Source organism: Cervus canadensis, chromosome 29 (genome assembly GCF_019320065.1).
Source record: "Cervus canadensis isolate Bull #8, Minnesota chromosome 29, ASM1932006v1, whole genome shotgun sequence".
NCBI lineage: Eukaryota > Metazoa > Chordata > Mammalia > Artiodactyla > Cervidae > Cervus > Cervus canadensis.
This window is the reverse complement of record NC_057414.1, coordinates 40644884-40657412: the sequence shown is the minus strand read 5'-3', so window position 1 is coordinate 40657412 and position 12529 is coordinate 40644884. Positions and strand designations below refer to the sequence as shown.

The 12529-nt window shown below is 43.4% G+C and overlaps 1 protein-coding gene across 5 annotated transcripts in view; it reads left to right on the top strand.

The window, feature by feature from the left end:
* Positions 1–6716: 6716 nt before the first annotated feature.
* MAJIN (membrane anchored junction protein) overlaps positions 6717–12529 on the top strand; it is a 28047-nt gene continuing 22234 nt past the window's right edge. For 2 of the 5 annotated variants that reach the window (XM_043452353.1, XM_043452351.1), the window contains exon 1: positions 6717–7289. The gene's annotated coding sequence lies outside the window, so the exon portion shown is untranslated. Of the gene's footprint in view, positions 7315–12529 lie in introns of all 5 variants that reach the window. The other 3 variants (XM_043452355.1, XM_043452352.1, XM_043452354.1) reach the window with 2 other exon arrangements.

The following is a 12529-nucleotide window of genomic DNA, read 5'->3' as shown; positions in this document are numbered from 1 at the left end:
TAGTGCCTGAGCACAAGCTTCTTCATGGCCTCTCCCTTCCCTCCTTCATGGACCCAACCTCCTGCCACTCCACACCTCCACTCACATATTTTAATGAAACTGAGCTTCTCACAGATAGGTACACGCAGCATGCTATTTCTTATTGCCAGGCGTTTGCTCACACTGTCTCTTCTTCCCAAAATGTCCTCTCTATGGCTCTGAGGTCAATACTTACTCATCCTCCAGGACTCATTTCAGGGATCTCCTCCTCCAGAAAACCCTCCTAACTTCTGGCTGGTTAAGCATCATCCTCTAAGTCCCCCAAGGCCTGGAACATAGGTGCATCAGAGCTCTTACAACTTTGTATGTTAAAATCTGCTTTATGTTAATCCCCCTGTTAGAAATGTGAATTTTTTGTGAGGAGACATCTTCAACTTTAGGACTCTGGGGCCCAGTGCAGTGCCTGACATGATATGGGCTTTCAATAAATATTTATATATTTAGTGAAGGAGAGAAAGAGGGGAAGAGAATGTTTAATAGGAGGTCTAGGAAAAAAGCAATGGCAGAAGTGATGAAGAGTCTGACAGTAAGTATATGCCAAAGGCAAAGGCAAAGAATGTTCTTCTCCACAGAAAGCCTGGAAGAGAGGAGACATGGCTTAGCAGCCAGGAATTTCTTGCCACCTGCTTGCTGGCTTGACAGATCTGGCATAAGTGCTTTGAATCCAGTTGTCATCTGCTGAGCGTTGCTGTTAAAATGTTCCAGTTTGGCAGGCCAAGTGTGAATCTGCATGTGTCTTCTTTAGCACTGTTAAGTTGGTATCTGAGTTAGGGTACAGGTTTATTAATTCCCCAGAATCCTACAGGCACATGAAAAGATGCTCAGTATCATTAGTCATTAGGGAAATGCAAATTAGATCTACAACTGGATACCATCAACATCTATTAGAATGGCAAAAAATATTTTAACTGAAAATATCAAATGCTGACTAGGATGCAGAGCAACTGAAACTCTCATATTCTGCTGATGGGAACGCAAAATGATACAGCCACTCCGGAAAACAGTTTGGTAATTCCTTATAAAATTAAAAATATACTTCCCATGTTGTTGTAGTCGTTGTTGTTCAGTTGCTAAGTAGTGTCCGATTCTTTGAGACCCCACGGAAGGCAATACGCCAGGCCTCCCTGTCCTTCACTATCTCCAGGAGTTTGCTCAAACTCATTTCCATTGATTTGATGATGCCACCTAACCATCTCATCCTCTGCCACCCTCTTCTCCTTTTGCCTTCAATCTTTTCCAGCATCAGGGTCTTTTCCAATGAGTTGGTCTTTCTCATCATGTGGCCAAAGTATTGGAGCTTCAGCTGCAGCATCATCCCTCCAATGAATATTCAGGGTTGATTTCATAGCCCAGCAATCCTGCTTTGAGGTATTTACTTAATACATATGAAGACTTGGAACTTCCCTGGTGGTCTAGTGGTTAAGACTCTGCTCTTCCACTTCCCCGGGGCACAGATCCCTGCTCTGGGAATTAAGATCCTGCATGCCGTGCAGTCCAGCTAAAAAATAGGAAAAACAATACGAAGGCTTAAATTCACAGAACCGGTACATGAATGCTTATAGAAACCATTCAAAATAGCCCCAAATTGAAAACAACCCAAATATTTATCAATAAGCAAACAGAGGTATAGCCATGCAACAGAATACTACTCAGCAATGCTTCCCAGGTGGCGCTAGAGGTAAAGAACCTGCCTGTCAATGAAGGAAATGAAAGTGAAACAGGTTCAATCCCTGGGTTGGGAAGATCCCCTGGAGTAACAAATGGCAACCCACTCCAGTATTCTTGCCTGGAGAATCCCCTGGAAAGAAGAGCCTGGCAGGCTACTGTCCATAGCATCAAAAAGAGTTGGACATGACTGAAGCGACTTAGCGCAGCACTCATCAATAAAGAGGAGTTAACTATTTTGGGGGCAGGGGGGAATTAAATATTGATACATGCAACAACATGGATAAATTTAGGGAACTCCCTGATGGTCCAGTGGTTAGGACTCTGCTCACAGAATGGCCAGGAAAAAAAAAAAAGAAAAACAAACATGGATAAATCTAAATGCATTTCACTAAGAGAAAGAACCTAATTCCTGGTTACACACAATGTGACTTCATTTATACAGCCCTCTGGAAAAGGCAAAACTTTAGGAATGAAGGACAGGTTGCCAGTGGTTGAGGGTGGGAGGAGGGTTTGACTGCAGCTTGAGGGAATTTTTTAGTGTGACGAAACTGTTCTCTATCCTGATCTATTCTTGAATCTAAGCATATGTTAAAAATCATACACATACATCAGAAACAGTGAATTGTATTATATATAAATTTTTAAAAGTTGGTTTTTCCAGGAGTCATGTATGGCTGTGAGAGTTGGACTATAAAGAAAGCTGAGCACCGAAGAATTGATGCTTTTGAACTGTGGTGTTGGGGAAGACTCTTGAGAATCCCTTGGACTTCAAGGAGATCAAACCAGTCAATCCTAAAGGAAATCAGTCTTGAATATTCATTGGAAGGACTGATGCTGAAGCTGAAACTCCAATACTCTGGCCACCTGACACAAAAAACTGACTCACTGGAAAAGACCCTGATGCTGGGAAAGATTAAAGGCAGGAGAAGAGGACAACAGAGGATGAGCTGGTTGGATGGCATCACCAACTCGATGGACATGAGTTTGAGCAAGCTCCAGGAGTTGGTGATGGACAGGGAAGCTTGGCATGATGCAGTCCATGGGGTTGCAGAGAGTTGGACACGATTGAGCGACTGAACTGTACTGAAGAAAAAAGAATCCCAGGGGACAAGGCAGTCCTCAGGCCCAGAAGGGATGCTTCTCCCACTGTCTCATCTCTACAGTCAGCATCTCTTCCACTTCCAGCTCCTTAAGCAGGGTCATCAGCCCATACAACCCTCCTGGTGACTCACCAAAGCACACTATAACCCTCACATCTAGTTTGACCTCAGTGTAATCCCCATAATGACAGCTGACTTTGGCTTGTTCACCAAGGTATCCCTAAGGGCCCAGAACAGTGCTTGTATAGAAGTTACTCAATAACCGTCTGTTGATTGAGCAAATATTTATTAGCTCTTTATCTCACTGGCTCCAAACTCCTAAATCCACTCTAAGTTAAATATTCATGTTAGCCTCCTCCACCTCCTCCAATAATGTCACTTGCTCTAATTCCACTCCTAGAATTTTGGCACTTAGCACTCCTGCTCAGGTGTTGGCTCCCACGAAAGGGTCTCCTGTTGTCCCAGGTAAGAATACCTCCCGGTAGCTGTATGCCTACAAAGGAGAACAGGAAAGATATATCCATCTGAATGCAGAGCTCCAAAGAATAACAAGGAGGGATAAGGAAGACTTCCTAAGTGATCAATGCAAGGAAATAGAGGAAAACAATAGAATGGAAAGACTAGAGATCTCTTCAAGAAAATCAGAGATAACAAGGGAATATTTCATGCAAAGATGGGCACAATAAAGGACAGAAATGGTATGGACCTAACAGAAGCAGAAGATATTAAGAAGAGGTGGCAAGAATACACAGAAGAACTGTACAAAAAAGATCTTAATGATCCAGATAACCACGATGGTGTGATCACTCACCTAGAGCCAGACATCCTAGAGTGTGAAATCAAGTGGGACTTAGGAAGCATTACTATGAACAAAGCTAGTGGAGGTGATGGAATTCCAGTTGAGCTATTCAAATCCTTAAAAATGATGCTGTGAAAGTGCTGCACTCAATATGTCAACAAATTTGGAAAACTCAGCAGTGGTCCCAGGACTGGAAAAGGTCAGTTTTCATTCCAATCCCAAAGAAAGGCAATGCCAAAGAATGTTCAAACTACCGCACAATTGTGCTCATTTCACACACTAGCAAAGTAATGCTCAAAATTCTCCATGCTAGGCTTCAATAGTACGTGAACCAAGAACTCCCAGATGTCCAATCTGGATTTAGAAAAGACAGAGGAACCAGAGATCAAATTGCCAACATCCACTGGATCATGGAAAAAGCAAGAGAATTCAAGAAAAACATCTACTTCTGCTTCATTGACTACACTAAAGCCTTTGACTGGTGGATCACAACAAACTATAGAAAATCCTGAAAGAGATGGGAATACCAGACCACCTGACTTGCCTCCTGAGAAACCTGTATGCAGGTCAAGAAGCAACAGTTAGAACCAGACATGGAACAATGGACTGGTTCCAAATTGGGAAAGGAACTATATTGTCACTCTGCTTATTTAACTTCTATGCAGAGTACATCATGCAAAATGCTGGGCTGGATGAAGTATAAGCTGGAATCAAGATTGCCAGGAGAAATATCAATAACCTCAGATATGCAGATGACACTACCCTTATGGCAGAAAGCAAAAAACCTCTTGATGAAGGTGAAAGAGGAGAGTGAAAAAGCTGGCTTAAAACTCAACCTTCAGAAAATTAAGATCATGGCATCCAGTCCCACCACTTCATGGCAAATAGATGGAGAAACAATGCAAACAGTGACAGACTTTATTTTCTTGGGCTCCAAAATCACTGCAGATGTGACTGCAGCCATGAAATCAAGAGGCTTGCTCCTTGGAAGAAAAGCTATGACAAACCTAGACACCATATTAAAAAGCAGAGACACTACTTTGTCAACAAAGGTCTGTATAGTCAAAGCCATGGTTATTCCAGTAGTCATGTATGGATGCGAGAGTTGGACCATAAAGAAAGCTGAACTCTGAAGAATTGGTATTTTTGAACTGTGGTGCTGGAGAAGACTCTTTAGAGCCCCTTGGACCGCAAGGAGATCAAACCAGTCAATCCTAAAGGAAATTAGTCCTGAATATTCATTGAAAGACTCATGCTGAAGCTCTAATACTTTGGCCACCTGATGCGAAGAGCCGACTCATTAGAAAAGACCCTGATGCTGGGAAAGATTGAAGGCAGGAGGAGAAGGGGATGACAGAGGATGAGATGGTTGGATGGCATAATCAACTCCATGGACATGAGTTTGAACAAGCTCTGGGAGATGGTGAAGGACAGGGAAACCTGGCATGCCGCAGTCCATAGGGTTGCAAACAGTCAGGCAGAACAACAAGCTGCATGCCACTCTGGGCCCTCAGCCCTAGCCAGTGGAAACAACCCTGGCCTCATTACAAAGGATAGAGCACAACATGGAACTGGCACTCTCCTCAGGCATGGAGAAAATGCCAGTGGGCTACATGGGCTGAGAAGTCACCTTGGACCCACCAAGTGTTGCTTCCATGCCTCAACAGCAGAGTGTATATGTGTACATGTGTGTCTGCCAGGGGGCACTTTGGTTCAGTCTCATCCCTTCGTACTGTTTGTGTGTTCCTTTTGTTTCCCTTGACACTCCATGGTTGTAGATGACTGGTAGTGGGGTGTTTGGGCATTTGGGGTTGTAATAATGCCCCAGGGGTTTCTGCCTATTTCCCTCCAAGTTGGTTGAAACTGAGGGCTATTTATGTCCAAACAGTGGTTACTTCCTCTGTCCTTTACATCTGGCCAGGGGATCTCCTCCACAGGAAATCTTCACACACATTACACAGGTGGTCATGTAAGACTCATGACCTTCCTTACCACAATCTTAGGTACAAACAATGTCCAGGTAAATAGATAGCAAGTAACCAGCACAGGTACACAACAGTTTTCTTCAGGCTCTCAGAAGACTGATTCCTTTTCCCTGCATTGACCCCACCTCCACCCAAAAAGTTTTTTTCCTCTTGGTTCCCAGGCATGGAGAGTGGAATGGATGTGCACCCAATAGTGGCCTGAAGGTGCCCTGCGCTGGGACTCAAGCCATATCCACTTGGTCAACGTTTACTGTGTCAGTCAAGGTCAGAGCTACATATAGGTGGCTCAAGAGCTAGGTCTGCCCACAGCTGTGTTCGTTTCAGTCCACACATTGTATTCAAGTTTTTCAACTGTTGCCAACATTTTTATTTTAAAATAATTTTATATATTTTTGGCTGTGCTGGGTCTTTCATTGCTCTGCACAGGCTTTCTCTAGTCGTGGAGAGCAGGGGCTACTCTCTAGCTGCGGTGCACTGGCTTCTCACTGTGGGGGCTTCTCTTGATGCAGAGCACAGGCTCTAGGGCGCGCGGCCTTAGTACCTGGCTCCTGGGCTCCAGAGTACAGGCTCAGTAGATGTGGTATAAAAGGCTTAGCAGCTCCAAAGCATGTGGGATCTTCCTGGACAAGGGACCCAACCATTATCCCTGCATTGTAAGATGGACTCTTAACCACTGGACCACTAGGAAAGCCCCGCCAACACTCCGGGAGATTTCTCAAGAAAATCAGATTGGACATTACCAGGCCACACTTCCCTTCTTTCAGTAGGTGACTGGCTGGCCGATGCCCTCTTTGGATGGGATAGGCATCCTCCTCGATCTAGTTTCCTCTCTCCCTCCCACTCCCACTTTTTTCCTCTCTTTTCCTGCCTTGCTTTCCCAGGCTCTTGTGGAGTACTAGCTGGCAGTAGATGCTCAGTAGTCCCGAGTATGAAAAATACACAAGACTCAGCCATCATCATATGGAGTAGGCTTTAAAATGGGGGTGGCCTTACCGGTGGGGGCAGGTATTCCATGCAGAGGGGATGGCATGATCAGCAAAAATGGAGACTGGAGAATGCAGGACTACAGGGATAAGAGTTGTGGCCGAGGGGTATCTCCCAAGTAGGCAGGTCCATTATCAGGAATTCAGGATACCCAGTCCGACCCACTGGATGTGGGACTGAGGGGTTTAATAATTCACAACGCAGTCAGAATTTGATCAGCAGGAAGTGGATGGGAAGGTGCTGGGCTTTGGAGTCACAAAAACTCATCTGAGTGTTCGAGTCCTTGCGTGTCCACAAGTCGCTCCTGTTTCCTGGCCTCTTTAGAGCTGGGATATTAATAACTGCTGTACAGTACAAGGGTGAGGGTTAAAGGAAAGCGCCAGCACGATGCCCGACACACAGTAGGGGCTGCGCGGTCCACAGTACCCGACCCACCCACGCCAGGCATAGAAAGACCAACCGGCCGAGGAGCTCAGGAACCAAGGAAAGACACTGGGATTCTGTGCTCCCGCGGGTGGGGCGCGTGAGGCGAGCCGCCGTCCCGGGTCTCGGTCTCGCGCGACCCCTGGGCAGTGTCTCAGCGGCGCGCACGCGCAGACCGCGCCCAGGCCTCGGAGCGCAGCCTACGTGGCGACCTGGGTGCGCAGTTGCGCGTGAGCTGAAGGCCTGGTCTGCCCGCGACAGGAGTTGAGGCGCAGACGCAAGGGCGATCAGGTCAGCAAGCCAGGCTTCCTGCGAGGTCGGCGCCCACTCTTTTATTTATTTATTTTTTTGATGAATAAAAGTATTTATTCCCCATTGTAAAGTCTGAGGAAGGAACAGTGGGGGCTTCATAAGAGAGTTTCGAATGGTTACTCAGTGTGTGAGCTTTGAGTTATTTAGTCTTGGAATTGGGGAAACTACTCTGCCCCCGCCTTTTGAAAGTTATTCTGTTTTTTTGACAAAGTTCCGCTCTTTTTAAAGAACAGATTTTAGTGGGTACCCTGGCCGAAGCCAATTTGATGAGGCGCGAAGAACCCCTATAAGAAACAGCCAGGCCGCGCCTGGGAGGTTCTTGGGTCTGAGGTAACAACTGGCAGCGGCCTGTTTCTCTAGTGAGGTTGGCGCCTTTCTCTGAAGGAGATTTCTGGCCCAGCCCCCACTCCGCAGCCGCCTTCTGAGGCAGCCTTAGAAGCCCCGGGCCCCTTTGGACGCCCAGCGCAGGGCCTCGTGGTTAGGGCGGCGGCCTGGAGCTCTCAGGTCGGGGTAACCAGGTGAGCAGGGATGGAAGCCAGGCAGGCGCCGAACTATGTCCAGATCCCCTTCCACGGGCGAGTGAGCAGGGCAGAGGTGAAGGAAACCCCAGGGACAGTTCTTGCTGCCACACCAACCCAGCACAAAGTTCTGCCTCTGGCGCAGATCCAGTCTTCTGAGCCTCCCCTTACCACAGCCTCTTAAAAAAAAAAAACAAAAAACCAAAGCTGCACACAAAAGCCATCATTCTGGTTCATAACCATCCTCTAACTTAGGAGTTGGCGTGAAAACATGACTTCTTTCATCGAAATATGTCTTGTCACATCATGTCTTAATGATTTGAATGAATTTCTTGTTTTCAGATGCCTGACTGAATCTAGGAAGTTAAGTATCAATATTTGAGTCATAGCTCTCAGTGAGATCTCTCTGTTCAGCTACTTGGGTCCTTGAATCTTGGCATCTGGGAAAGGTATACTTGGCCCTATGTCCTTGACTTTTCTGAACTTTAATTCCTTAATCTGCAGATAGTAAACCTACCAAAATATCCACCAGCCTACCTAGAATGTCTAGATATCTTGTGGGCACCTTAAGATGGAGCATATCCAAAAATGGACTCAGTTATCTTCTCCTCAAAAACTTACTTTCTAAGGCTCCTTTTTTGGTGGGGGAAGAGGTGTCTTTATTTTTCAATTGTTTGTTCAAGCAGCTCACAATCATCCTTGTCTGGACTTCTTCCTTACCCTGTCAAGTCACCAAATCATGACTAAACGTCTTCTAAACCAGACTACTTCTCTTCATCTCCACTCATCAGTATAAACCAGGCTATTATCAGCTTCTGCCAGGAACCACAGGAGTCTCTTAACTGAGCCTCTTTCATCTGTTCTGGTTTTGGGTTATTTCCTACATTACAATCAGAGGGATTGTTTTGATTTTTTGGTTTGTTTGTTTTTTTTTCTAAACCCACAGCCATGTGATCATGTCATCTCTTTATTATGCCCTTCAGTGCCTTCTGATTGCTCTTTGGATAGACTTCACAGTTCATAGCCTGGCCTATGAGGAAAGCCCTCTTTCCTTCTCTATCTGTATTTTCTCCCTGGATGATCTTACTATTCCAATAGCTTCCAATACCATCTTCAAATACCATCTAAACACTGATAACTCAAGTTTATATTTCTATCCTGATTTCTACTCCTTGCATACCAAGAGACCACCCCCTTGACACATCCCCTGGGATATCTAACAGGCCTCTCACGCTTACCCAGAACAGAAAGAGAATGGCAAATCTTTTTTTGTTTTGTTTTTTGGTGGCACCAAGCAGCTTGTGGAATCTTAGTTCCCCCGCCAGAGATTGAACTTGGGCCTTTGGCAGTGAAAGCCTGGAGTCCTAACTGCTGGACTGCCAGAGAATTCCCTAGAATGGCAAATCTTTTTCTTCAGAATTCTTCTCCATCTCAGTAAAGGGTGTGTACCATTACCTGTCTAATAGCATAGGCCAAAATCAAGAGCCATTCTTGATTCCTGCATCTAGTCCATCAGTCTAAAATATACCCCAAATCTTAGTAGTTATTGACTACTGAGACGTCAAAGTCCAAATCTGAAGCATCTTTCTGCTGGACTACCACAACTCTTCAGTTCATCTTTCTCTTGGCAGCCAGAGTACTGTTTCTAAAGCATAAATCAAGTAATTACACTTCTTTTCAGGAGACCTGGGTTCGATCCCTGGCTTGGGAAGATCCACTGGGGAAGGGAAAGACTACCCACTCTAGTATTCTGGCCTGGAGAATTCCATGGACTATATAGTCCATGGTGTCGCAGAGTCGGACACAGCTGAGCAACTTTCACTTTCACTAGCATAAAATCGCAACTCTACAATGGCTGGCAGCCTTTATATGATCTAGCTCTTGCCTAGCTCTCTGATTTCATTTCTTTCTATTCAAGTCTTCATTCTCTGTGCTCCAGTCACACTGACCTTTCTGTCATTTAACTACCAATCATCACAGGGCATCTGTGCTTGTTTTTTCCTGCTTGGAATGCTTTTCCCCTTGACTTTGTTGTTTCACTTTCCATTAAGGCCATAACTCAGTTTGATCTCTTCTGAAAGACTTTCACTGGCTATACTAATGTAGTCTCCCAGTCACTCTGTACTACAGAACCCTGTTTTATTTTCTTCATAATACTTGCAGTACTTCAAATTACATTTATTTATATGTTTATTATTGCTCTCCAAACTTCCTGAAATCTAAGCTGTTAAAGACAAAGAATCATGTCTTTCTTATTACCCGCTCTATCATTGCTGAAAGAAATGCCTGATACATAGTAGGCTGTCAAATGTGTGATGACTCACTGTTTATCTTTGTAGTCTTAGTTTGTCTCACTTCTTGCCAACTGTGTTCAGAAGTACTATACTTCTCCCTCTTGAAATGACAGTAGTCTCTCTCAACTGAAGACTGTTGTATCTGCTTTTCTTGTACCTACATCAGACGCCTCACCCATTCGCCATTTGTGTCTTCCCCAACTCATACTCATCCTTCAAATATGAGTCACTTACATAGAGTTCTCTGACTTCTATTCTAGGTTAGGATTCTCTGTCATATTCCTATGTCACCCTGTCCTTTTTTGTAGCAGTCATCATCCTTAAAATTATTTGTAAGCTCTTTGCAAGCAGTGACTGAGTTCTTATTATTCCCCACTTTATCTCCAGCACTTAAGTTTCTGGAACATAGTTGGTATGCAGATAATTGTGAACTGAATGAATAAATATTGAATGAATACAAGATTGAGAGGATCAAATCAGATAAAAATTAGGAGAGCATTTAGTGTGAAGTATAAATTAGCTGAATCTGCCCTGCCTACTTCAATAGATGTTTTTGAATCTTGTGAGTTAGGGATAGATGGGAAAAGCATTGTATAAACTGAAAGTGCTTTTATAAATGTAAGATTTTATTCATCAGATCCCTATGGTCTGATGATCTTTCAAAGTGCTAAATTTTATGTTTCTTAGCAGTTATACTTGATTCTGTTATTTCAGAGTTATACTTAGGTGGTAAAATATAAAGATATAAAGAATTGAAGCTAATATTGAGTCTAGGATAATTCATAAGGTACCTGTATTCTTGACACCCTTAATTCAGTGGGCCTACCTTGCTTTAGCAATACATCTGTGTTTTAGTCTTGCTCTTGATGTATGACCTTGGCCAATTAGATGATCTCCTCATGTCAGGTTTATCTTTTTGTAAACCTAGTGAATATAATTTTTATCTTCCCAGTATCTCACCAGAATTAAAAGCCATAAAATATTTCAGATTTCCTGTGTAAAATTTGCTTTCTTTGTATAAAAAGTAATAGTTTTTTTATTAACTTCATTTCTTCGGAATCTACCATTTTTTCATGCCAAGAACAAAGCTGTATATTTTAGAAGCTTTCTTTTCACACTTCATCTTTCTGTCACTAAAACCCTTGAGATATGTACATCAAGGACTCAAAGTTTATAGCTCAAAACTGCAAAAGATGCTTCTTTCTCTTTAGCTAAGGATATTCTCTCCACCATTTGCCCTTCTGAAAGTACTGATCTTCTTTATCATTTAAAAATCTTTGCAGGTACTGCTTCAGGGCAATTCACCCAGTGGTGTAACCAAAAAATAAAATATCCCTCATTGCCTGCAATTTTACATCCAAATGCTTTTAGGATTCCTGGGATTAAGATTTTTAGAGTTCTGCAGTGAATTCAGTGTGATGTGAATGCTAATAGGTTGATCTTCATGTGGTGGTTTAGTCGCTAAGTCGTGTACGACTCTTGCAACCCCTTGGACTGTAGCCTGCCAGGCTCCTCTGTTCATGGGATTCTCGAGGCAAGAATACTGGAGTGGGTTGCCATTTTCTTCTCCAGGGATCTTCATATAACAAGCCACAACTAATGGGCAGGGTGCTAAGATGAGATACCATTCTATTGCTTTTTCCAAGTAAGGAGCACAGTCCTGGATTTACTGACCAAAGATAATTCTTCCATTAGCTTTTAGGGTGGTTAAAATGGAAGTGGAAAAGCCATTTAGGTGTAAAGAGTAACTTAAGAAGTTGACTGAATCTCCTTTCTGCCCTATTGAGTTGTTCACTAAGGCCTTTTGATTTCATTTCAGGACACTTTCCTATCCCTCTGTTAGATTTAGTTACTTCTCCCCTCCCTAACAAAACAAAACAAAATCTGACACAGTTCCAGTTGCAAATATATTTCTGAATAAATGCCAGTGGTGTTTTAAAGATTGTGTCTTACCAGAAAGAGTAGGCAGAAGTCTAATGGGAAAGGATGACATCAGTAGGCATAGAAGTATCTTGGGTAGTCTTAGATCAGCTCTTCTTGTCCTATATCTTAACACTTGGATTTGTTTTGCTTTTAAAACGGCTATTCTTTATTGAATAACCTATGCATAGAGCACTGCAATAAGCAATTATACATGCATTATTTCATTAATCATCCTAGTCACCCTGCAAGGTGAGGAAACTGAGAATAGTTCCTTTTGAAAATAGAGCTCGAAGACAAATGTGAAAGAAACGCTTTATATCCCAAGATATAATCCTAAAAAGCTTTAATCCGGAATTGCTGCATTTTGGCTTTTATGTCTTTGTACCCAAATTGAGTTTGCCACCCAGACTTATGTGATTGACCAGGGTTATAGTTTAATAAAATGATCAGGTGATGTGTTATGGAAAATGTGTCAGCCAAAGGA